This window comes from Vanessa atalanta, chromosome 23 (genome assembly GCF_905147765.1).
Source record: "Vanessa atalanta chromosome 23, ilVanAtal1.2, whole genome shotgun sequence".
NCBI classification, from domain to species: Eukaryota; Metazoa; Arthropoda; class Insecta; order Lepidoptera; family Nymphalidae; genus Vanessa; species Vanessa atalanta.
In genome coordinates, this window is record NC_061893.1 from 1,841,480 (window position 1) to 1,861,421 (window position 19,942).

General features: G+C 34.5%; 3 non-coding genes across 3 annotated transcripts; 1 reads left to right on the forward strand and 2 right to left on the reverse strand.

Annotated features, from left to right (window-relative positions):
* Positions 1 to 1,220: 1,220 nt before the first annotated feature.
* On the reverse strand, positions 1,221 to 1,292 carry Trnac-gca. The gene has a single exon. It is a non-coding gene; the product is annotated as a tRNA-Cys (tRNA).
* Positions 1,293 to 3,058: 1,766 nt separating this feature from the next.
* Positions 3,059 to 3,130, reverse strand: Trnac-gca. Its single transcript has one exon. It is a non-coding gene; the product is annotated as a tRNA-Cys (tRNA).
* A 1,980-nt stretch (positions 3,131 to 5,110) lies between these two features.
* On the forward strand, positions 5,111 to 5,182 carry Trnac-gca. Its single transcript has one exon. It is a non-coding gene; the product is annotated as a tRNA-Cys (tRNA).
* The last annotated feature ends 14,760 nt before the right edge of the window (positions 5,183 to 19,942 follow it).

A 19,942-nucleotide genomic window follows, 5' to 3' on the forward strand; every position in this document is an offset into this window, starting at 1 on the left:
CATGAAGTCAAAAGTGTTTTGATGAGCCTACTAATAAAGAATATTTTGATTTTCATATATGGATTATAACGTATACGCGTCAACGTATACGTTTCTTGGTGGTAGGGTTTTGTGCAAGCGTCTGGGTAGGTACCACCCACTCATCGTATATTCTACCGCCAAATAACAGTACTCTGTATTGTCGTGTTCCGGTTAGAAGGGTGAGTGAGCCAGTGTAATCACAGGCACAAGGGACATAACATCTTAGTTCCCAAGGTTGGTGGCGCATAGGTGATGTAAGGAATGGTTAATATTTCTTACAGCGCCTTTGTCTATGGGCGGTGTGACCACTTACCATCAGGTGGCCCATATGCTCGTCCGCCAACCAATGCCATTAAAAAAAAACACAGGCGAGTAGAGGAGATCCTGCCGTAGTTAAAGGTCATCATGGCATAAGAGAGCATCATCCGCCACCATAAAAGACCGTCGTAGGATACGAGTCGGTCGTAACGCTAAGACGCGTCAATAGATGAGTCACAATTAAAACCAAATTCTTGGAGGAATATCTAACAGTTCTAATGTATCTAACTTAAACTAGAACATGTTTACCAGTGTACTACAAAATTTATTCAAATAGCGTAGCGCGTAACTTTAACGCTTATCCGTAACGTAACCACGCGTAACAGTTACGTTTAACAAAATAATAATACACTTTCAAAATCATTTTTAGCTTGTTTTTAAACCGTGTTTATTTATTTCTTTGCATTAAAACTAAACTTCGAACTAAAAACACAGCTTGGTAAACCAGCTGCTTGTATACCCGTAGAGCTTAAAGAATATTGTTAATTTCAAAAGTTAAACAGTTTTATCTCGAATAATATTAAAGAAACATTTAAATAAATTTACGTGTCTGTTCTTAACTTGGTAACTAAAAACAGAAGGGAATTGTTTGTACAGTGCAATTTAGATCCGAGTGCCACTTTGAGGATATACGGAGTCGACCTTCGGGTGTTGTTTTAAAACTTCCCTTCCTGCGGAGCTATCGGCGCAGTGTTCTATTCGACGTCTGAGTTAAAACTTTATAAAGTTGCTTTAAAACAATTCTACCTTGATTTTATTATAGCATATATAATTAAAAGTATAAATTATCATAAGATGAAAGTCCCACATCAAGCAGGTTTTGCTCGAAATCAGAAAAAAAACATATCCAATCACTATACAATAAAAAGTAAGTATGTTTAAGGGGACACCCGGGTTTGAACCGGGGACCTCTCGATCTGCAGTCGAATGCTCTACCACTGAGCTATATCCCCGATGACAATTCTATTGAATTATAAAAATATTTAGTAACCCCATAGCCTATTTATGGAATAAATTTAGACCAATATGAAGTTACACAGTTACGTTAAAAAATCGCTAAAGTCAGCCCTAAATCATACTTAATTATAATGAATTATGCAGTATTTGTCTCAGTGGCCTTTAATTTCATTATAATTAAATAAAGTACATACCTTTCATTTATGTGTTTATGTGAATTTATATTTACTTTTTTCACAACGGCCAATGAGTGTGATTGGTCACCACCGCACATAAACATTGGTATTTTAAAAATGTAAACTATCTCTTTTATCGCCAATGCGCCACCAATCTTGGGAACTAAGATATACCTTGTGTCTGCAGTTATACTGGCTCATTCACCCTTCAAACTGGACCTAAGTACCTATCGCTGTTTGAAGGTCGAATATATGATGATTATGTCGTCTGGCCGATTTAGGTCACGACTACCAATCTAATGGGAGACCAACCTAAGCTGGACTTATTATAGTCCAAGAGCGTGTGCGCAAAATTAGGTGAACTCGATTCTGTAACTCATAATCCGATGGGATGGCAAATCCGATACGACCGGAAAGAGTTCAGGTGCAGGACCGACGGCTTAACGTGCTTTTCACAGGAGTGTATAAACTTCCAACTTGCAGACTTCGGGCTGTTTCTGAGAGTTTTTCGACGGAAAAACCATTTTTTTTTGGCAAGATCTGGGCTTTGGACTCAGAACCTCGGGATGTGTGGCTTTATGTCAAGCCATTGACGAAGCGGGTAATGTAGAATATACTATGAGTGTTTGTTACCTACCCGGGCTTGCTCAAAGCCCATCTGGATAGGTAGCATAGTGTAACATAAGATCTTGTTTGTAAGGAGAAATAAAGATTTACTTTTTACATTTTTACATACATTAGCAGCCTGTAAATTTCCCACTTCTGGGCTAAGGTCTCGTCTGCCTTTGAGGAGAAGGTTTGGAGCATATTCCACCACGTTGCTCCAATGTGGGTTGGTGGAATACACATGTGGCAGAATTTCGTTGAAATTAGACACATGCAGATTTCCTCACGATGTTTTTCTTCACCGCCGAGTACGAAATGAATTATAAACACAAATTAAGCACATGGAAACTCAGTGGTGCCTGCCTGGGTTTTGACCCAAAATCATCGGTTAAGATGCACGCGTTCTAACGACTGGGCCATCTCAGCTCTTTTAAAGATTTACTTATTTATTTAATATTAACTGAAACTAAATATATTATAATCAAAGATTTAAAGTACAAGATAACGTATGTTCATTAGATAGAATAAAAGCCGAACGTGTCGTTTTTATATCTACGATGACGTCATCCCAGACATACTTGGACATCATAATAAATATTCGAAAATCAGTACAGATATTTGAGCTACAAAATTACTTACTGATGACAGGTAAGATCTCCATTGGTTTACCCTAGGAGAGTTTTTACAGTATATAACGGTACAATTACACGTACACAAACTGAAGTATTAGTGCGTCAATAATAACACAAATTTCGGGCACACTTGTAGTATAGTTTATTTACATACAATCTTTCTTCGTAATTTCGATTAGACTCGTCCTCGATTCCATTGACATAACATAGTATATTTAAAACTGTCGAAATATGATAGTTTTATATCAATCGCATTAGTAGTTTTTACGTTCATCTGAAAAGACAAACAAACAAAAATCACCCGTATAATAGTTCTAAAATGGTGCTACGTTTAATAAAAAATGATTAAGGGGACACCCGGGTTTGAACCGGGGACCTCTCGATCTGCAGTCGAATGCTCTACCACTGAGCTATATCCCCGTTATAAAACAGGTTGAATTATATAATAAACATCAGCGTAACTTTAAAACATAGTATACAATGTTTATATTTAAAGTAAATCATTTTACTTTTTATAAGTAATTATAGAGTAATCGAATATTTTCTTTATAACGTGCATTATAAGAAGTGAAAACATATAGTTTTTATTATATAATACAACATCAACCATACCCTGCCTACACAAAGTAGGTTACATAAAGGTACCTACACACAGCGCTACTATTAATAATACGAACTAAAAATATAAATGGAGATCCAAGTGAGTGAGACAGGAAACGGTGTTTAATGATAAGGTTTTTTTGATTTAATGACATAGATGGGTGGACGGACAAATGGGTCACCACCGCATATGGACGTTAACGTTTTAAGAATAATCCAAAAACCATTCCTTACATCGCCAATACGCCACCAACCTTATGAACTAAGATGTCATGTCCCCTGTGCCTGTAGTTACACTGGCTCACTCACCCTTCAAACCGGAAGACAACAATATTTAGTATTACTGCTTGGCGCTACCTACCCAGACCCTTGCACAAAACACTACCACCAAGTAAAAAGTAAGTTTGAGTAAATCATTATTAGTAAAGCTGCCAAACTAGAATTTCACCGTAAGACACGTGGTTTGTCAGATAGTGTTATGCGACAATAACTCTTAAAACTAGAACATTTAAAAGCTACACGCACTAAAATAGCGTACACAGTAAGTCGATTTTGAAAATTTTATGAATGAGATACGAAGTGAGTTCTTACTGGATAGTACTGCTTGTGGCAAATGTTTCCATAGGCGAACTGTTTGCTGGTTTATTATCAAATAATAAAACCACAAACTCAAACTCTTGTTGAGTTATAATTATAGACGTTGTACGACGCCTTCAGCAATCTGATTAAAACGAGATGGTCATCTACTAGTTAAAAATATTATTTTAAATGGTAATATATTATATACGAGCAGCAAACGTACGAGAAAGGAGGTAGTCCGATATGGACACTTCTAATGCCGTCAACATCTACCCGCAAACGTCAGTCTCGTGAACAAGACATTCGTAGATAATGTCGAAATATCGAGCTCCAACAAATAAAAATAAAAAACATGGTAAATACTGTTAGTAATAAAAATAACCATGTTAATTTAAAATCTCATATTACATGTATATTGTATTATTATTGTTAGTATGTTTTTTCTCCCCCTTTTTGTATAACATAGTAGAAAAACGTTGTGTTAGGTTAATAGATAAAGCAGTCCTTTTCCATGCCGTGATAACTTTTATTTGAAACAACACTTAGCTAAAAATTTACCTTTATTTTTAACCTAAAAATGGTGTATGTTTTGTAAGTTGTCCTTAATAATAAAATAAAATAAAAAATCCCGTTTGTTTAAAGGAAAAAAATATATAGCTACTGATAATTTGAAATTTAAAGGCTATGTCAGATACTATACCTCGTTCGCAGCGCCATTCTTCAGCAGTGGCGTCACCTACTCTTACTTGGCGATAAAGAAACATCGGGAGGAGGCATGTCTCGTGGAATAAATGTCACATTAAAAGCTGTTATGTTTAATTTACTCGCCGTCTTTCCTCATGAAATTCTATTAGGTAGTCTGATTTGTCTTATTTTTGACTGACTTCAAACATTAAGGATGATCTCGTTTACTTTTCGTCACCATAATATCGCTATTGATGTACCGATTTGTATTTTTTTTTTTATAGTCTGATAGTGTATTTACCGTTTGGTCTCACTGGAATTTGTTGTAAAATTTGAAGGGTTTTTTTATGTTTAGTCTATATACTATTAATCAAAACATCGTGTACTAATAAATTAAAGCACAATAATACATTAAACTAATATCTTTTATATTTATTTTTTTATATTCTAAGAGAATTGTTATATTTGAGCGTTAATACCTATGATATCCTATAAATGTATTTGTTAATATTTTGATAATTTAACTTCTTTAGTAACGGGGATATAGCTCAGTGGTAGAGCATTCGACTGCAGATCGAGAGGTCCCCGGTTCAAACCCGAGTGTCCCCTAAGCTGTCATTGTCTAAATGGCTTTCTTTTTAGTAGCCCTTTTTTTCAAAAATGAGCATGGATATTGATATTTTATATGACCTATTTGAAGTTATTATATTTTTCTTATATCTGTTAATGAAAATTAAAAATTACTGACTGACACAGTCCTTTTTTCCGCTGGAAAAAGCATTTACGCGCTTCTCTCACATGAAGCGGATAAGAAGGATTCACCGGCACTGAATGCACCGGAATACCTACTTCGTCTATTCGGGGGCGTCACAGGACGCATGTTATACGGACGCCCCAACGGTTACTCAGATATCTAAGGGGGTGCCCGGGGTATAAAAATAATGGCAGGGGAGATGAAATGCATAGCTCTGACGCCTTCTGTCCGATATCCGAAAGAACAACTAATCAGGTACACGACTAGAATTATAATATTTTTTGATCTTACAGATGCGTGTATGTCACATCACGTTGCGCAGTGTTATGGGAAGTGTATTGTCGACAGGTTCAATGTCACCGTATGAACTAGATAAATCCTATCTCTGGTACTGTCCTAGCTATCTTAGCTATTGCTCACCAAGCTAGTAACTATAACCTGCTATAGTAGCTTATAGTTTTACAAAAAGCAAGGATAATAAGCTAAGTTTTGATGTAAATACTTTGCTAATGATATGTTTTTTAGTATTATCCTAAGGAGTATTATAATTAAAAACTCGCTGAACTCAGCGAGTCTTTCGCCGGTTCTTTTTAAGTCTGAGGTGTTTCTTTCCGCATCTGCACTAGTATATTTTCTTTGAAGTGATGATTTTTGACTTCTAACAAAAGTTTCCGATTTACCAGCACGCTGTTCCCATGCTGGGTGTTGTTAGATTCACATATTACAAAATTTCATACAACATATTACCTAGGTTTACACGTTTAGAACATATGGCCATTTGGCCATTACAAAAGCATGTTAATCATGCTTGTTAAGTCATTAGTCTAAATAAGTTTAGACTTTAAATAGCGGCTTAAATTGAGAAGTGCAGCCGTAATATGATAGTTTACATTCTAAAATTTCTCCATAATGCGCTGTATATTCTTATGTAAGTTTTAATAATATTGTTTCAGAATTTTTTTAAGGCAGGCATTACATAAAAACGTCGCCTCATTTGTGAACAAAGATATATTATTTGAAAACAAAATGTATAGAACAATTCATGAACATCATACTTAGTTAAGACTAGCGACACGAGTACCCCCTCCCACCCGCTTTTCATTGGTACCGTTTATCAATAAGGAAAATTATGTCATATAAATATAATTAACACCCTAAAACACTCAGAACAAAAGAAAAGGAAGCTACCAGTAAAAAAAACGGAATTTCATTATTAATTCCAGAGATTATATAACCTCCTCTCCTCTAGATACAAACAAACAAATTAAAACTCTTTATAATATGAATATAGATAGGTAGAAACAAATGATGACAGATGGTCAACTCAGTTTCGCTCATTACAAATATTTGTAAAGGCTTTAACGGTGTATGTTTGTTTGACTTTTGTAGGTACCCGGAACCCGTCTGAGGGTATCGCGGCTTGGAGTTCGTAATGTTTATTCAATACAAAGTCACAATCAGACCTTATTAATTCATTTTAATTCTAATTATTACTATTGTTTTAATTTAAAATAGATATGCAGAATGGCCGATGGGTCACCTGGTGGTTAGTGGTCACCAACAGAAATTGGAAGAAACAATGATCAACGCTTACATCGTTAATGCATCTCCACGATATTGACCACTTACCATCAGGTACCCCTTTTGCTCGTCCATCAATATAAATCATAAAACAAAAACTTACCAAAGAAATGAAGGGATTTTATAAGAAAAAAAACATACTAATTTCTTGCTGAGTCTCAAAATTCATTTATTCGCCTTAATTTAACTAGACGTACCAACTATATAAACTCGATACACGTTTCGTTCAGAAGCCGGAACGTCGTCAGGAAATAAGCTTTTAGACGATATATCGCCGCGTTAGTTCCACGTATACAGCATTCGCGCAAAGTTGGAAGCCCCGAGTTGGCTTTTACGAACAAGAGTAGTTCAATTTAAGATATTAGCGGGTGCATTCCCGTAATTCACTCCTTCATTAAAGGTAGAACCCTACTACTATCTAAATACCATTTTCATCATTGACAAATATGGTGTAGTACTCGATAATATAATAATGAGACGATAAAAATGCGTGGAGTTATTATTCATAAAATTTCATGTTTGATACATCGGTACCGATCGGTACCAAAAGATTTCACTATATAAACTTTTTGCTTTCTTTAAAAATATAATTTATAGTTGGAATGAAACAATTTGAGCAAATTTGAATACGGCAATAATAAATCAGATTTTTATATTGTCTTTACGACTTCGTTTTATGATATTAGGGAATATAAGAAGTGAATATAAATGCACTTTCTCTGGTAAGGCAAATAATCTTTTCTTAAATTAACGTAATATTTTAAAAGAATCGCGGGCAACAGCCAGTTCTTCTATATAACTAATTTATCACATTATAGAATAATTTATTATCACTTAACTTAAAAAAAATATTTCATTTTTCAAATTTCATTATTTAAAAAAATCATTAGAGAATAAGACAATAAAGCTATCATCATAATAAATGTAACAAGCGTATCGACATTATTTCGACCTGCGAATAAAAATGCAACTTCTTTAACCCTCTACATTACAAATCAACATACAAACCGTGAGAGCTATTCAAACATGATCATCGGAAGTCAATCGTAAAATAAACTACCAAGTAAAAGTTAACTTTATACAGACGGAATAAGGGTTTATTTCGAGTATCAAATAAATGTTTATTTACAGATAGAGAGATCTGAGGAAAAATTCAATGAAGAGTTTTTCTGTACTTTTGTTTTTCTTGTTGTATTTAAAGTAGCTTATAAGCAAACTGGCGTCTGTTAGTTGAAACTTAGTGTTTTTCTGATACATTAATATAATTATAAGCCCTTTTTAATTTTGTTTTTATTTCTTTATTACAAATATAATAAATACATTTATGTAAAGTAAATACTTATATGATTTCAACCATAAACTAGATAAACGATAAGATTATTTGCCCGATAATGTAAAGGGAAGAAATTCGTTCTTTAAAATACTTTATTTTAAAATATAAAATTCGGTACTAGTAGTCGCCGGTGGCTTTTATCGCGTTTTAAAGGTTGGTCGACAGCTGTTTGGCAGAATTATATAGTTTATGTTCTTCCTTGAAGCTCCAATTTGCTACATACCAAATTTCATCAAATTCAGTTTAGTGGTTTGGCCGTGAAAGAGCAAGAGACAGACAGACGGACAGACAGACAGACAGCAGACGGACGGACGGATAGACAGACAAATTTACTTCCGTTATAAAGACAAGTATCAGTATAGACGGTATAATGCCGGTTACATTCCTTATGAAGTATGTTTTAAAACTCACAACTATACATTAAAAAAGTCAAGTAACAGCCTGTAAATTTCCCACTGCTGGGCTAATGCCTCCCTCCCTTTTAAGGAGAAGGTTCGGAGCTTATTCCTCCAAGGCGTGTTGGTACACATGTGGAAGAATTTTGTTGAAATTAGTCACATAGAGGTTTTTATTCATTCCCGTGTACGAGATGAATTATAAACATAAATTAAGCACATGCAAATTCAGTGCTGCTTGTCGGGTTTAACATGAGATCATCGGTTAAGTGGCACCTACATGTTTTATTAAAAAGGTAGGCGGACTTTCAAAAGCCACCTGATGATAAGTGGTCACCATCGCCAATGATTCGATCCAGGGCCATTTTAGTGTATTTTTTTTTAAATTTAAATTAACGTAAAAAAATGTGTATTTCTATGATACCAGCAACAATAATATACGACTGTAATATATAAAACTTTTTCTACACAGAAGCGCGAATTTTGGAATTGGACAATTTTTTATCTCCATAACACAGAGATAACATCTGTACAAAGAACGTTTTGAAATTAACATAAATAATAAAAACAGCACAATTAAAGTGTGTCGGAGCAATAACAATGAATTAATTCTTTAGGTGTAAAGGAAGCCAGCCTCTCATTTCCTCTTCGCAAATTTTACGGATATGGAAAATATTCCTTATCCATTTGCTTTTATATTTGCAAAAATTATCTGATATCTAAAACTGTAGTATTGTATAAAGGTGGTGAGTTTATTTCGTTTGTTTTTTTACTTGGTGGTACTGCTTTGTGCAAGTCTGTCCTGGTTAGTACTATCCACTCATCAGATATTCTACCGCCAAAAAAATAAATAGTATTATTGTGTTCCAGTATGATGGTGAGTAACGTCGGCACAAGTGTGACATCTTAGCTCCCAAGGTTCGTGATGTATTGTCGATATGGTTAATATTTCTTACAGCATCATTGGCGATGGTGACCACTTATCATCAGGTGGCTTTCGAAAGTCCGCCTACCTTTTTATTAAAACATGTAGATGCCACTTATAGCGCCATTAAAATAAATCTTTTACGTTGGATAGTTAATCTTCCAAAGCCGTTGTAGATTTTTAACAATCATTCAGTAATTATTGCGAAAAGCGGATACGAAAGTTTTGATGGATGAATGTTTGTTACACAATCACGCCGGAACTGCAGAATTTTATTTGACACAGAGATAGATTATACTGTCTCAAAGAACACATAGGTTACTTTTTACCCTAGAAAATGTACATCACAACTGCACCACAAATAGCCACTATACAAAAATAGGTTTAAGAATATTTTTATTTACACAAGCGGATGTACCATCAATAGGATCAGCATGATACATGTAGCAGATTTTGATTCAAAAAATGCAGGTTCCTTCATGTTGTTTTCCTTCGCCGCCAAGCATGATATGAATTTCAGAAAACTGCTCTTCCTAAAACCTTAAGTTTCTATTGTCCCATTAATTGAACTTGACCCTCTGGATCAGTCAATCCCTTGAAATATGATTTTTCATTTACATCGATATCTCTAGTGGTTCGAAACCATCTAATTTTACTAACAAGAAAGTAGGAACTACTATATTTATTATGAAGATGACTTTATAACGGAAAAACTGTATCTTATTTCCTTCAGATACGGAAAATAAATCGCTCTGTATTCTCTTCACGTTTTATAGGTTTTCTTGGAAGGAAATGATCTGCGGAGCAATTATTGTTATTTGCACGTGTGTTCTGTGGTATGGATATGAATCTGCATTATGACGTCACAACAATAAGACATAATTATGGATACAAAGTATTTTAAAGATACCCTTTGATATGTCGTCCTAGACACTATAGTACGAACGGAAAATAATACATAATCAGCCTTATTTGCCAATAGACAATGGTAACGCTGAACCCAGATAATTTACTTTTTCCCTTGGCACTGAATTCATTTATTATTAATTTACAAGTCTCGAAAATATTTATGGCTATGTAAAACACGGAATTCCTTTACTTTTTTATGGTATCGGTAGGTGGATGTAGAAATGGGCCTCCTGTTAAGCGGTGAACTCAATGCCGTGGACATTGGCGGTTTATGAAAATTTAAGCAGTTCTTTATTTAATTTTAATACAATCCAAATACAGACCACCTGAGATCTAAACTGAATTAAACTCCGCTTTATTAATAATAAAAGTTAGGACTTATAAAAACATACAGACAAATTAGGAAACACCTCTTTTGAGGTCAGCTCATAAATTACACGCGCTTCAACACTGTCAATATTTTTGGTTAAATAATGAATCTGTTGTAATTCTATAACAACAAACTCGAAATTTTTAATTCAAATGAGACAGTGTGTGTCGGTTTTCAACATTCGAGTGAGACAAGAACGGTGTTCTTGCAGAATAGAACTGTAGTACAAGCAAGTATTATAAGTTCATTTTTTAGGAATTAGTGCAGAAAGCCTACATAAAGCCTACATTAAGACGTTTATCGCAATATTGCTGACTGTCCGCTATTGACTAGCTAGCTCTAGGGTTCTTTAAAATGAATAAGTAATATAGTCCTCGCTTATTGTATTCTTACAATGGCCGAGAGGCAATGCTGCTCTGTATTAAGAAAAAGAAAATGGAGCACTTCGTCTGCATCGCTTGCTAAGCGCATATCGTGGCTGGCTGCCAATACCGAAACTCCTGTACTCTGAGTTTGATTATATGCCTTCTTTTTGAATTTATTTCATTGTTTATAAGTAACGAGATTCTGGCTGAGGTTTCGCTGGCGTGGGGAAGGGAGTCAGCAACCTATATACCAAATTTGGTATGACTGCTTCGTTGATCTAGTGACCAGATATAAGACCGAATCTGAAGTCCTTGGTTTCAAAAAATATTTATTGAGTTTTTCTATAGAAAAATTCACAGTGTCAGCCGGGAGTCTAGAAGTTGGAAGTGTACCGTGCCGTGCCTCTTAAAGAACAATAAGCTGTTGGTCCTACGCCTGAAGACTTTCCAGTCGTGTTGGATTTGCTGTTTCATCGGAGTATGAGAGTGAGGGAAAAGAGAGTGCATCTGTGTTTGCATACAGACTTGTGTACTATTATAATATATTTTTTATGATTTATGTAGGCAGACGAACAAATGGGCCACCCGAGGTTAAGTGGTCACCACCGCCCATAGACAATGGCACTGGAATAAATATTAACCATTTCGTACACTGCCAATGTGCCACCAATCTTGGTAACTAAGATGTAATGTCCCTTGTGCCTGTAGTTACACTGGCTTACTAACCCTTCAAACCGGAACACAACAGTTCTCGGTACTGCTGTTTAGCGGTATCCTACATTTACATTTCGGTATATGTAACGTGTATATATGCATTCAGTAAAAAACAGTTATTTTAATATTAATAATAATAACAAATATTGGACAACATCACATACATTGCTCTGATCCCAATGTAAGTAACTAAAGCACTTGTGTTACGGAAAATCAGAAGTAACGACGGTACCACAAACACCCAGACTCAAGACAACATAGAAAACTAATGAACCTTTTCTACATCGACTCGGCCGGGAATCGAGCCCGGGACCTCGGAGTGGCGTACCCAGGAAAACCGGTGTACACACTACTCGACCACGGAGGAATATTACAAACAGACACTCCAATTTTATTATATGTATAGATTTATCGATTCAAGAGCGAACGAGGTTGGTCATGAATATTTCACTAGAACGCTTTGAAACATCGAGTTTTATCCACACCGTTTGTACCTTAACTTAATGATAACCTTTACACATTACTAACAGTATTTAAAACGGGATATTTACCATGTTTTTTATTTTTATTTGGTGGAGCTCGATATTTCGACATTATCTACGAATGACTTTTATTTTAATTTAATTTTCATTAGGAAAACCAAGTAGATACAATATCACATCCAAAATAAAAAAATACATTTCAAAATTATCAAGGCAAAAGATCTACTACTTACAGGTAGTCTCACCATGCATTATCATATTACACAATGTAATTATTGAAAATATGAATTAAACATAAGCATAATAATTAAAAATAAGAAATACAATACATTTGTTAAACTATTATTAATATATAATAATTAATAAGATAAACCATATGATTAGAATTGAGCACAAATGAAATTCTTTTTTTTCGATTAAACTGAGGTCGACTATCGTGACATAGGTCTAAATCTTTTACTTTAATACTGATGGTGATGTATAACAATGATAATCTCAATATGATGAAATTCCTACCTAGTTGCGTTTTATATTATCTGGTATAAAAGTAATGGCTCATATGACGGGAATTATAGTGAGGGACGTTTAAATAGAATTTTGATAAAAGTTCCGGACAGTCAGTATTATTATTAAATAAAAATTCACGAGATAAGACATTCGTAGACAATTTCGAAATATCGAGCTCCACCAAATAAAAATAAAAAACATGGTAAATATCCCGTTTTAAATACTGTTAGTAATAAAAATAACCATGTTAATTTAAAACCTTTACACATGTTTGGAAATTGTGGATATATATATATATATATATATGTGATATGTTTTAGCTCAAAATCACTATTTATTATAAAACAAAGACAACTCGCCGCATCCGTCTGTGTATCTAACATTCATAATTTCACATCTTTTGCTTCGCTCATCACGCTCTATGTATAACATATCTTGGTGGTTTGGCTTTGTGCAAGCCCGTCTGGGTATGTAACAAACACTCACCAGATATTCAACCGCCAAACATTAGTACTCAGTATTGTTGTGTTTCGGTTTAAAGGGTGAGTGAGCCAGTGACTACCGACACAAGCGACATAACATCTTATTTCCCAAGGTTGGTGGCGTATTGATTATGTAAGGAATGGTTAATATTTCTTACAGCGCCATTGTCTATGGGCGGTGGTGACCACTTACCATCATTTGGCCCAATATAAAAAAAAGGTCTGTCTGAAAAATCCCATGCAATCTTCATCAACAATGCCAGGTTTTGATATCAATTATATATAAATAAGTAGGCATAGCCCGCGGCTTTACTCTCATTTTAAGGGTTGCGCGTCAGCTATTAGACGTAAAAAGAGCTTCATCAAGCCTGCTTTATACCAAACTAGCGACCCGCCCGGTTTTGAACGGGTGCAATGCTGATATTAAATATACTACCGAATGTCTTACAACGCCTAAAGTTTTTCAGTCATTCACAAATCGCTTTGTGCTCTGGGTTTTAAATCTGTAATATTTTCAAAAATATTCATTTAAATTACATGCTGTGAAGGGTCATATTAATATTAAATGCACATTCTATACTTAATTGGATAAGTATGAATGCTGTATTGCTTAAGAGACAGACATGTACCATTGCTGACTTTTTTGATGACCTTTTTAAGGTGTACAATACTGTAGTACATTATTTTGTTCTATCTCGTAGGGTTCAGCCAGCGTTTGCAATGTAAGCGCAAAAGAAGTGTTTATTTACGATATCACTTTAGACACCTCTAAAATTATCAGTGTTTCTCTACTATATTGTCCATGTATTAAATATATATAGAGATTGCTATCTAAGCATATATAGGGACAGACAGGGATAGGCGACTTTGTTTTATACTATTTAATGATGATTTCATCTAATTTGGTTCAGTGGTTTGGTTGTGAAAGAGCAACAGTCAGACAGACAGAGGTACTTTCGAACTTCTAAATTAAGTAAAGATTACTATCAAACGTTTGTTGTGGCTTTGTTCGTGTGAAACAGCATTTCGGATTTCGGAGAAAATACAAACGTAAAAAGGTATAAATAAAGAAACAAAGTTTTATTGCTTAATCTTTTTTTTCTCTCGTCGTATTTTTTGTTATACTCTGTGGAATTCCCTAATTTACTTCGGAGGGCGTTGAAACTCTGCGCCTGATTTATCTTTTGTTTTAGCGTTGTGTTTATTTGTAATTATTTTATTTTTATTTTTCTTAAGTATATGTAATTAGACATTATTACGTTCCATTTTTTTCATTGGTATTATTTTGACGATATATATATATGTATTTATATTATTATAAATATAGTGCGTCATAAAGTTAAAACTACTGAACGTATCGGAATCAAATTCCGTTGATCCTATCCCCTTTTTTCTAATCTAAAGTTTATCCTGAGAACAAATCAGTTGGGTACCAGCTGGTAGGTAGGTAGGTAGGTATATTAGTATGATAGTTAACGTCACTTGTTCGTTATCTCGATGCCCTATAGTAGCGGCACACTATGATGGCCGTTTTGACGTTTGCCCGCTCATGAAGATTCGTATTTAATAAATAATTACATCAAAGGAGCAAATTGTTGTTCTTTATTGTCAATAGTGACGTGCAGTTAGTCATAAAATTTATCGAATGTGATTTCTAAACTACAAATATTAAGGTACCGCGAAGATAACTTTTAACTATTAAATTAATAAAGGACGATTATGAAATAAATGTGAAAATAGATAATATTTTAGAAAATGAACTTATAATTAATGTGAGTGATGATAGCAGTGAGATTGAAAGCAGCAGTATGGACGACTCCGATTAAATATAGCCACTTGTGTTTTTGGTTTCTTTTTTTGTATCATGGTATTTCTTGTATGTAATGTGTTTATAAAGTTATTCATTCTAATTCCAATTTTTGATTTAAATTGATTTCGTTTGAATATATTACTTAAACTTATTTTATATTTCTTTTTATTAAACTTTTTAATCAGATACTACTTGCAACAAAAACTTGAATTAAATTACTTGCAAAAAAAAAAACAAAGATTTGAATATATTATATCGATAACAAATTTACATTTCACATCACTTTTTTAATGTGTCAAAACGGCCATCGTATCTTGCCGCTAGTATAGTATATAGTTTATAAGGTTTTACACACACTATATTTTGTGATTGATTTATATATTTAACATTGACAAAACGCATTTTCAATACACGTAGAAATCTCGCTTGTTATCTCGCTTGTTAGCTAGTTCACTTAGTTATTTGTTACATTAAATGATTTAAATAAGGTAACCAATCTTGACCTTAATATAGTTTCTTTTCACTAATCAATGTTGAAATCATGACACTCAAATGTATTTCTTTTACAAATAGTTTAGTAGTCAGTAGTTAGTTAAATAGGTTAGTAGTTAGTCGAGAGGGCCCAGTGGTTAGAACGCGTGCATCTTAACCGATGATTTCGGGTTCAAACCCAGGCAGGCACCACTGAATTTTCATGTGCTTAATTTGTGTTCATAATTCATCTCGTGCTCGGCGGTGAAGGAAAACATCGTGAGGAAACCTGCATGTGTCTAATTTCAACGAAATTCTGCCACATGTGTATTCCGCAAACCCGCATTGGAGTAGCGTGGTGGAATATGCTACAAACCTTCTCCTCAAAGGGAGAGGAGGCCTTTAGACCAGCAGTGGGAAAATTTACAGGCTGCTAATGCTAATGTTACAAATAGTTTTAAGAACATCCTCCATAGTAATGTCAAATAAACTAAAATGTCCTTGAGGGACGGTACACGTGAACTATATTTTTCAATCTTACTAATTATTATATTTAATATATAATATAAAACCACAAGACTTAAAACGCTAAGAGCGTAAAGCTATATCGAATCCATTAAGGTAATATACTCAAGCAAACTTTTCTATTAACGAATTTATTTGATACTATATATATATTTATCACGAATTTATTTGATACTAGCTAATCAAGTTATCAACTTCATAGAAATGAAATTTAGTTTGGAGTCATTTTGTTTTTAAAAACTATCTTTAACGTTCATCCGAATTTTTACTTTATCTGTGTGTATATTTTTTTCCATATAATGCAGTTAGTATTTTTTTTTTCTTGGCGTTGGTTGGCGGACGAGCTTATGGGCTACCTGATGGTAAGTGGTTACCACCGCCCATAGACAAAGGCGCTGTAAGAAATATTAACCATTCCTTACATCATCAATACGCCACCAACCTTGGGAATTAAGATTATATCTCCCTTGTGTCTGTAGTTACACTGGCTTACTCACCCTTGAAACCGAAACACAACAATACAGAGTACTGTTATTTGGCGGTAGAATATCTGATGAGTGGGTGGTACCTACCCAGACGAGCTTGCACAAAGCCTTACCAAGTAAGTTCTTATTTCATTTGAATTAATTTTTCACCATAAATGTTCCTTTTCCATTTATAGCTTTATAGTTTTAGTAACACTAAGTAATAAGTATAAATAAAATTGATAAATATAAATAATATATAAAAGCAGACCCCCTCTAGCGGGATAAGCCATTTGTTTATTATTATCGTAAGCAATTACAGTACCATAGTATAAAGGTAATTCGTAGCAGACGCGGTAGCGCTTGCAGTAAACAATACAATGACTGTTTATTTTTTTATTTATTCGTTACCACAGTTTACATAGCATATTTAAGGTTGGGTCTCTCTAGTGAGCATGATTCATACTCGTGTCAGAGGGATACAATAATGGCGGAATTCAACATTCCCGCCAACCAATATCACATATGTCATTATGACATTTCACGTTCGTTTTCTGCTGTTAGATTCGAGTTTCTTGTTACGGAATAGGCCTACAGCTGTCAAATCTTGTTTGTTCGTAATTTAAAAGATGGGTCCAGCGATGCGCTGATATATATTGTGCATATGATTTTTTTTTTATTAGATTTGTAGCAATGCCCAAAACTAATTAAGGAATTACTAATATTACTATTCATCCCTCCTTTTAAGCTTATTACTTGTGTTAGGAGTGGGGCCGATAAAAGCCCAATGGGTCAAGATCATAAACCATTGAGCTATTGACGCTAAATAAATTTAATAATAAGTTTTATTAAAAAAAAAGCAGTTCATATACAAGTATTTTAGTTTAGTTACATAAGACACTAATCATACATTTATACGAATATTAAAGGAGAAGAAGAATTAGCCAAGAGGTTTTTCGATTAACATTGTTCAAATATATTATTTAAATAAAAAGTATAAATATATTTTATTATCATTATTCAAATTCATTTTTTACTCGAGACACGGAAAAATATTTACGTTATGAATATTATGTAAATTTTGCAATTATTTCGACAGTAGCGAAAATAACAAAGCAACGAAACTTCAATCAGATTGGGAGATGCGGAGACAGATTAAAAATAAACGCAAAGATATGAAAACTTGCAATTGTTTGTAATGTCAAACGATATGGCATAACTGAAAGCAATACTAAATGTCATGATGGCGTGATGACCGAATTTGCAGGACTCATTATAGTGCACAATTATGTGCGCAAATACTTGTGCACTCTGATAATTATCACACTGATAATTTACGGGACATACATTACATCATTAGCAGCCTGTAAATTTCCCACTGCTGGGCTAAGGCCTCCTCTCCCTTTTTGGAGAAGGTTGCTCCTCCAATGCGGGTTGGTGTAATACACATGTGGCAGAATTTCGTTGAAATTAGACACACGCAGGTTTCCTCACGATGTTTTCCTTCACCGCCGAGCACGGGATTAACTATAAACACAAATTAAGCACATGAAATTCAGTGGTACTTGCCTGGATTTGAACCCGAAATCATCGGTTAAGATGCACGCGTTCTAAACACTGGGCCATCTCGGCTCTTTGACGGGACGGAACATCTAATACGACTGGGAAGAGATTAGGCGCGGGACCAACAGTTTTATGTGCTTTCCGAGGCGCGGGAGTGTGAACACATCCAGCTACAAGACTCTGAGCTATTACTAAAAATAACCTAAAAACTTTTTATCCTCCCGACCTATGGTTTGAAGCAAAGACCTCGGGATCAGCGGACGCATATCCAGTCACTAGACCAACGAGGCAGTCAATTAAATGCATTGACGCTACAAACCAACATCAATCTATAATACTATAATAATGCGATCAGGGCGATGATGAGGTTGACACTTCTACGGCGCCTCGGGGGTGTCTCGAGGCGTATGGTTACTACGCTTTCATACAAGTACAAGCGTTAATATAGCCTTTAGTACCAGTGCGAAGCCCATCTTAGCTATAATTATTTGTAGGCTAGATAATGTTTATATTCAGATCTGGTGCTATCGCCATACAATGCAGATATTTAATTCTAAAAACATTTTTTTTTTGTATCAGCAGTACAGAGTAATGTTTTAGCGGTAGTTAGTTATGTGTGTGTAAATTTCACACACACGCACACAAAAGCACACATACATACAATAATTGTACGAATATTGCACGTTTCGTGAATGTGTAATTCTGATTGTATTTTAAAAATAGAACATTATACAGTTTAAGAACGTCAAAAATAATGATCCAATCATAATTTACTATTAAAATAAGTATGTATGGGATAGTAGTGTGACGTCTTGTCCACGACGTGACGAACGTACACGTTCCGCATAGTTATATCGAAGAACTATTCTGATAACGTCGAATCATCTTAAGATGAACATTTCTAAACCCTGACGTGAATTCTTCTCATCAGAATATAATATATAATATTATAATAATACTCGTTTCTCACAGTGACGCTGCTACTAAATATTCTTAATTTTTTTTTAATATTACGTGGATTGACAAATGGAGTTGATGGTAAGCGGTAACCACCACAGATTGACATCGGTCTTTAACCAATCTTTTTCATCGCCAATACGATACCAACCTTTGGAGCTAAGATGTTGTCTCTTGTGTCTTTAACACAGGCCGTAGTAGTTACACCGGCTCACTTACCCTTCAAACCGGAACACAACAATACTGAATATTACTGTTTGGCTGTAGAAAATATGATTAGTTGGTGGTATCTACCCAGGTGGGCTTGAAAAAATAACCATGTAACCAAGTAAGCCCTTTAATAATTATAAAATATTCATAAAACAAATTAAGCACTGTTTGAACTTGAACTTTCAGTGGCGTTGAACCCGTAATCATAATTAAAGCGTTTTAACCACTGGACCATCCTATGCTCTTACCACTAATATATAATTTATTACAACTTCGTAAAGGTTAAACGGAAATTCCTAACATCCCCTTGACATAGTTTCACGACACGGAAGCAAGAGTGCATTAGTTATAGTCGTCGTCGTACATTGATTTAGGATCGTTTATAGCTAACGATTTTTCGTATCGGAATTTAATCTGATTAATTTACGCGTTGATTTTTTGTCTCAAGGAAGTCTATAACTAAGTGAAGTTTGTCTATCAGCAATTCTAAATTTAAATATAGTGACTATCATTCATCCCTACCATCGGTCTTATGTTGACATACAAATACAA